The sequence below is a fragment of the Pholcus phalangioides genome, unplaced genomic scaffold (assembly GCF_987345545.1).
Source record: "Pholcus phalangioides strain wild (caught in Gottingen) unplaced genomic scaffold, Ppha-v1.0 ptg000027l_1, whole genome shotgun sequence".
NCBI lineage: Eukaryota > Metazoa > Arthropoda > Arachnida > Araneae > Pholcidae > Pholcus > Pholcus phalangioides.
The window spans coordinates 2,618,069-2,626,475 of NW_028301617.1; positions in this window are offsets into that span (position 1 = coordinate 2,618,069).

Below are 8,407 nucleotides of genomic sequence, written 5' to 3' on the forward strand. Positions count from 1 at the left end.
ACGAACATTAATGCTCTGGTAAAGTCACGGCAAAGTCCTTGCCTAGCTCCGGGGATTTTCGTGCTACAGGTGCCATTCCAACGCTATTTAGTGTTTTTAGTATAGAGATCGCATTCCAATACAAAAAACTTGGTGTTGCCATTTGATATTTTCTCACTGTAACCGTAACTGTTAGAGTGACACTGTTGTTTTCCATATCATTCTTGAGCGCATACCTCAAAATACCTTATGCCAAAATTTCATTCAGTTTCTGTGAATGGTATGATAGTTAGGGGCCCATATGTCGGGATAGTTTTTTTATAATCACCCCGTACAAGAAATGAATACAAGAAATGTGGGAAGAAAATTACAACGGCATTTGGTTAATGGTGTCCTTTTTTTTTAAGCAAAATTCTATTTTGTCAACCCTAGGGGATAATGTGCAAGCCAGAAAACATGAATTCATTGGTGACTTATGGCCCGAAATAGGGGCAAGCATCACCATAAAATTCTGATTCTGGTTCAATGAATTCATAGGTTCTCCGTGGGTGGGGTGGGAGGTTGGTGGCTTTTACTGTTGGCAGTGCGGAAAAGAAATGAAAAAAAAACAACACGCAAATTAAAATAAATATAGTGATTTAATTAAAATACTTTTTTCAATTACTTAAAAAAATTCCTTCCCTTTTCCATTGCACAACATGATGTATAATTTGTGTATGTCCAGAAAAGAGATGCACGAGATATTTTTGTTTCAATTTTCATGGTGCATGCTATCAGTGTTTGATCTCGTTTATCGAATCATCTTTTCTTTCATGCACAAGAATCATCGTTGAGATTTGTCTTCTGTAAATATAGAATGCTGAAATGACTATTCGCATGCGTTCTGGAAGTAGTAGCGGAGGGGTTTCCTGGTGTTTTCGACATAAGTTCATGGTCATTGGCGTACGCAAGGGGGGGTTGGTTTGGGGTTCTAACCCCTCTTGAGTGTAGTGTTATTGTGTAGTGTTATTTTGTAGGAAAAAACGTAAACCCCCCCTCCCCCTCGAGAAAATTTTGCGTACGCCTATGTTCATGGTGATAATTAAAACGTTGTGTTTTTCTTGTGGTCTTTTCTTCTATTTGCAGTCATTTACGTATTTTTTTTCTTCACAAATTCTGCCTCGCACTGTCAGAAGTCATGAAAAATGGAAGAAAAAACGTCGAACCATTTCTCCTTCGTCTCTGAATCTCAATATACACTATCTCACACATTTTACTAGGATGTTTTTTTTAAATACATGTTTCTGTATCTGTGTTGTATTTGTTTATTTATACTTAAGTTGTGCTTTGAATTTTAATTTTGGTAATAGCGCTGGAATAAACGATTCTGTAGGGTGATTTTTTTTTTTTGTGGTATAAACTTCAGATAAAAGAGCTATGTCATTATTGCATTTATTATTATTTTTTTGTTTTATTTTCTCAGCGACATTTTTTTGTTTTTTTTAACTACATCGATGAGACTATTGATTGATGTTTTTATCCTTTTACGCGGCATAATAGCAATAAGCTTCCTTATGATTTTCAGCAGTAAATGAGTATAAATTAATGAAAAAGTAATGGCTATATAGCATGGGCGGAGATACGTGTAGGCCGCAACTAGGGGGTACAGGCGGGTCTGGTGCCCCGGGCCCCGTACTAGGGGGCATAAATTTTACTCTTTAATCTCTCCTTGAACATTATGGGGGCGCCAAAATGCATGCTTGCTCGGGCAGACCAAGCCCCGCCCCCCAGCGTTAAAGGTGGAGTCGCCTAATCTAATGTATATATTTATATAGGAATTGACGTAATTATTATCGTGCCCCTCTCCAGACTTCCAAGTTTATCACTGCCTATGGTATAGAGAAGCTTTTTCAAAGTGTGCGTCGCTGTTGTTTCTAGGGGCATCACCAACCTTTATGTGAGGTGTCACGGCAAGCTTGAGATATTGATTTGTGCACCTATTTACGCTTTGAAGAAGTTACGGGAAAAGTTTATACGGGAATATATCTATTAATCTATCTTGAAGAGCCGCTAACGAATTATGAATTAGGCAAGGGAGCAGTGGTCGACACAAGCTTGTGAACCATTGGTATAGGGAAAAGTGTTCCACTAAGAGTACAAAAACTTATAAAAAAAGAAATAATATAATAATTAAGAGTTAATTATAAAATATAATTAAGAGTTATAAAAACTTAGTTCCACTAAGAGATTTACAAATATTTGGGCTTGCCAATGCTAAAATAGGAAGGCGAGATATCTTGTAAATGCCACTCAAAGGGTTGAGATTCGTCTGAAATCAGCGTTGAAAAATGCACTGTCTCAAGTCTATTGCTGTGACTGCCGTTGTGGTATTGATATTCTATGATGCTCATTTTATTCTCATGCTTAATGGATATACAGGGTGTATGGGAAAGTCTCTTGGACGTGAAATAACTAGCAAACAAAAGGAGCTACAGCCATGCAGCTTCTCACAATGAAAGGGTATTTCTTCAAAAAATTTAATTAAAAAAAAATCTCTTTCAGTGCAATATTTGAGCTATGTTCAAATGGTGATTGGTATGATTGGTATTGCTTTAGCAACACGAGCAAATATGTTCCGGCGTCCCTGCCTCTCGGCGGATAGCATCTTCCAGTTCCGACAAATTGGGTGGACCGTGCCTGCGCCACCTATTGGTTGGTTTTGAGAGTTTTCTTTCCTGTCTTAAAAAAATTCCCGTGAGCTAACCCTGCAAATATGGGCGGAGATACGGGGAGGGGACGCATTGCCCCCATCCCCCAGCGTCAAAGGTGGAATCGACTGATCTGATGTATATATGAATTGACATAATCGTGCCCCCCCCCCCCCAGACTTCCAAGTCTATCTCCGCTTATGCCTGCAAACCGATTTTTATTTCGGTTATTTTTCTAGTTTTTATGAATTTTTAGAGTTTCTACGGACTTAAAACCCCAAACCCCTCCCCCTTGCGTACGCCAAGGTTTTGTTATTCCAGATGAGCTGTTTTTCGAGCACTGCCTTTTCATATTAACGTGGTCCCCCCCCCCTCCTCCTCCAGGGCCGCAACTAGATGCTTGGTCACACGGCCGGGGAAGCCATCACCTCCTAGAGATAGAAGGCCTCTGCACTGTATGCCATAAACGTCATTCAGACTACCTAGCGAGTTTGCCGCATTTTGAAACACAGCATCCTATTTCGTTTCTTCTTATTTTGGCGTCGAATCTTCCTGATCGCCTCACAAATACCGCACAGTGATTGGCTGTGGTGCATAGAAATCGCCAATTCTGAGCCAGATCAGTTCTTTTCCGCACAACGGTGATACTGGCACGAGCAAGGAATTTTTTCCCCTGAATATTCTGAGGGAAAATGGACTACTTACTGACGTCACAAGCAGACTGCAGAGGCCTTCTATCTCTAGGAGGTGCTGGGCAAGAGCGCATTTCTACGCTCCCTTGTAATGTTGAAGCAGAAGGTTTCAGAATGAAATTTGCGCCCCCGTCGGGTCTAGCGACCGGGGCACGAGAACCACCTGCCCCCCCCCCCCTTTGTGACCCTGGTCTTGTCCAGGCAAAATATGCAATATTGCCTCCAATGCGATAATTTACGAAATTTTTGTAACTTCTATATTGCATTCAATCAATTCGTTGAAAATTATCTGTATCAACGTTTTTGATTAAATAATGAATTCCAGAAAACTTTCGATTAAAAAATGGGAAAAATTGGGACGGAGAAAATAAGCTGGAACTGTCTCGGAAAATACGGGACAAAATGCAGGATGTATGATGACCTCATTTACAGCAATTTGTAAAAAAACTCACCCCTCCCAATACAGCGAACTCTAGATCCGCCCCTGCATGGACAACACCTACAGCAGCACCTTCTGCTTTAGGAGGTGTTGGCATAGATCAGTGTCCTCCCTTTTGATGTCATTTCAAGCGTACTCCCACATTTCGGAAAATTCCTCCTTTTGTCCTCCTTTTCAGGTTTCCGGAATTATTTATCTTGTGGAAATATTTTTTCCCCTTTAAAACATTTTTCCCCTTTCCACTTTAAAACATACATTTCTTCATTGATATCCCCAATAGCACACCGCTATAGATCGACGTAGGAATGGCTTACATATGTCAACGTAGTTCGACATAGAGAAATTCGGATTATTTCAAAAGGGACCAATTATCGTACAAGATATTCTCCTTCGAAACGAAATGCTGTAAAAATTAGAGTAAAGAGACAAAAAGAACATATTTCGGCGTTTATTGAGTGAATACATTCTTACCATGTCGTTGGATGTCGGACACTTAAAAATTTCCGACCTCTTTCCGACGCTCGGTATTCATTCGACTTTCTGACTTCGGAACGGTGTCGGTACGATATCTTAACGATATTGTTCTGCTACTGGGGAGCACTTTGAGTGTTCACAAGAACACTCAAAGTTTCCAATGACCTCTCCATTTCTTTCCTTAAGCCCGGTTTTTCCTAGGAGCAGGTTTCCTTTGCCTCACGAAACGTGATTCGCCCAGCGCGACACGCCGTCCACTCACCAATAAGAAAAGCAGCATAACTCACAATACGCCTGACGACAGCGCTTTACGTCGGGCGTGATTGGCCGACTGCTTCTGGAGGAGTCAAATGCGCCGTGCGCCGCGGTTTTGCCGATATTCTCGAGTACATCTTCACTCTTGTGTGTTTTCTTTCCCTTCCCTTCAAACCGTGGCTTCAGCTACTCTGTCATATATACTATAATATAGCCGCCCTGATCTTATGCGCCACGCTAGGAAAACACAAACGCGTAGCGTAATTAAGTAACACGTTGCTGCCGGTGCGAAATGGTCTAATTCGGTTCACGCGACGCAACAAACATATTCCTAGGAAAACCCGGCTTCACGAACATTGAGCTTATATTACTGGAGGGAATATGATATCAGCGGTCTTCGCCTTGGCAGTGCCAACCAGTGCCGTCTTAAGGCATGGGCCCACCCGGGCACAGCCCGGGGGCCTCAAGAGAAAAGGGGCCTCACAGAAATGAGATCTGGTTGAAATTTTCAAGAATTTGCATGGTAGGGCCTCAGAAAAATCACTTGACCCGGGGGCCCATGATACTCTTAAGAGGGCCCTGGTGCCAACATCAATTGTCGGATCACGAGACTCGTTGAATATCGGTGCGATCTCCGTTATTTTAAAATGGCATAAATAGGAATTTAAAACAATAAACGAAAGGATATAATTTCAGCATCGATGAAATACAGTAAAACCTGTCTTCAACGGAATCGTAAAGGAACGAGATTTTTTTATGTCGAACACAGGTTTCTGCTTAATACAGGTTCCGTTAAAGACAGGTTTTACTGTAATACCTACCAAAATTAATGAAAGAGATCATTTCAGTATTAAGGATAGAGATGCTTCCAAAATTAATGAAAGAAAACTTCTAGAATTAATGAAAGAGAAATAATTTCAAAACTAATAAAAGAGAAATAATTTCAAAACTGATGAAAGAGAAATAATTTCAAAACTAATGAAAGAGAAATAACTTCAAAACTAATGAAAGAAAAAATTCTAGAATTAATGAGAGATAATTACAGAATTAATGAAAGATAATTACAGAATTAATGAAAGATAATTACAGAATTAATGAAAGATAATTACAGAATTAATGAAAGATAATTACAGAATTAATGAAAAAATCGAATATGTGTATATAATATAATGATATCGAAGAAAAATCCATAATTAAGCAAAGAGCATTCCAAAGTTAATGAAAAAAAAAATTCTAGAACTAATGAAAGAAAAAATTCTAGAACTAATGAAAGAAAAAATGCTAGAATTAATGAAAGATAATTTCAGTATTGATAAAATGATAATTCCAAAATAAATGAAAGCTATAATTGCACCATTAATGGAAGATAATTCCAGAATTAATGAAAGATAATTTCAGAATTAATGAAAGAGATGATTTCAGCATTGATGAAGTGATAATTCCAAAATAAATGAAAGAGATAATTTCAGAATTGATGAAAGTGATAATTCTAAAATTAATGAAAGAGCTAATTCCAAATTAATGAAAGAGCTAATTCCAAATTAATGAAAGAAAAAATTATAGAATTAATGGAAGAGATAATTCCAAAATCAATGAAAGAGGTAATTTGAGCATTAATAAAGTGATAATTCCAAAATAATTGAAAGCGATAACTCATTCAGAATCAATGGAAGATCATTCGAGAATAAGTGGAAGATGATTTCAGAATTAAGGAAAGAGATAATTCCAAAATTAATGAACGCGATAATTCCAGCATTAATGAAAGATAATTTCAGATTGATGAAAAAGTGATAATTCCAGAATAAATGAGATATAATTTCATAATCAATGAAATAAATAATTTCAGAATCAATAAAAGAAATAGTTTCAGCCTTAATGAGATATAATTTCAGAATCTATGAAAGAAATAATTTCAGCAATAATGAAAGTGATAATTCCGAAATTAATGTGAGATATTTCCAAAGATAATGAAAGAGATAATTCCAGTATTAATGAGATATAATTCCAGTATTAATGAGATATAATTCCAGCATAAATGAAAGAAACAAATTCAGAATTGATGAAAGAAATTATTATACAAGTAATGAAAGAAATAATAATTAAAGGAAATAGTTCCATAATTAATGAAATAAATTCCATAATTAATGAAATAAATTCCATAATTAATGAAATAAATTCCATAATTAATGAAGGGAAATTCCAGAATTAATGAAGGAAAATTCCAGAAATAATGAAGGAAAATAAATGAAGGAAAATTCCAAAACTAATGAAGGAAAATTAATGAAGCAAAATCCAGAATTAATGAAGGAAAATCCAGAATTAATGAAGGAAAATCCAGAATTAATGAAGGAAAATCCAGAATTAATGAAGGAAAATCCAGAATTAATGAAGGAAAATCCAGAATTAATAAAGGAAAATTCAAGAATTGATGAAAGAAATTTTTCAGCATTAACGAAAGAAATTGTTACAGTGTATTAATGAAATAAAAACTTTAATTTATTTTTTCAGATGAGTTCTCTCATAGGCGAAGAGATTGACTTGGAAGTCTGGGGGGGGGGGCACGATGATGATGACAATTCATCTATACATATATACATTAGATCAGTCGACTCCACGTTTGACTCTGGGGGGGGGGGGCCCGTATCTCCGCCCATGAGTTCTCTATCCTTTTTTCTAATTTTTAAAACCCAATATTTAGAGACCGATGTGTATATTTCTATGGGTAACTTGTCAGGCTGAACTTTCAGGAAACACAGAGTCATGTGATTTCCTCTTTCATTTGATGTCGCTGTCGTCACGGAGGCTGGATGCTACTCCTAAAAAAACTCGATGGCTAGAACTCCAAATGCTACCGCCACTGACCTATAAGTAAACTTTACTTACAGGGGAATCAGTGGTTACCGCACATGGAAACGGGGCTATAGAATCTTTTTTTTAAATATCGTTGAAGCTGCCATCTAATGTCAAAATAAAAAGTGAATTATATGGTGTAAATGAAATTCAAGTTGAAAAACTATACTCTTCATTCCACTCAGTTCCTTATAAACAATGCTCATAGACTGAACTGGAAGTTAAATCTAACAGTTCAGTTATTTTCGCAAAACATAAGGAGACGTCCAAAACAAAGGACCTTCCAACAAGCAGACGACAGGTAAAAAGTCAGTTTCCCCACTTCAATCAATAGTGTAGGTGCTGCTATCTAATTTCAGATTTAAAAGTAACACATGTGGTGAAGAAGTTCAATGAAAAAAACTATATTCTTCATTCCATACAGTTCCTTATAAACAAAGCTCATAAACCGAGCTAGATGTTTGAACTAAAAGTTCGGTTATTTTATCTGGGCATAAGGAGACATCCAAAACAAAGAACCTCTTTTAAATGAGCAGATGACAGTCGCTTTGTTTGGTTCCTAAAGCCGGGTTTTCCTAGGAATAGGTTTCTTGCGCAGCGTGAACCGAATTAGACTATTTCGCGCCGAGAGAAACGTGTTACATAATCACGCTACGCGTTTGTGTTTTCCTAGCGAGGCGCATCAGATCAGGGCGGCTATATAAAGTATATGGCTTTGGCATCAGCTACTCTGTCGTCTGCATGCTCCGGTTTGAAGGGAAGGAAAAGAAAACACACAAGAGTGAGGAGATTATCGGCAAAACCGCGGCGCACGACGCATTTGACTCCTTCAGAAGCAGTCTGCCAATCACGCCCGACGTACAGCGCTGTCGTCAAGCGTATTGCGCTCTGTGGGAAAGCAGTCATGCTGCTTTTCTTACTGGTGAGTGGACGGCGTGTCACGCTGGGTGAATCACGTTGCGCGCGGCACAGGAAACCTGCTCCTAGGAAAACCCGGCTTTACATGGAGGAAAGGATAACAGGAGGTGACG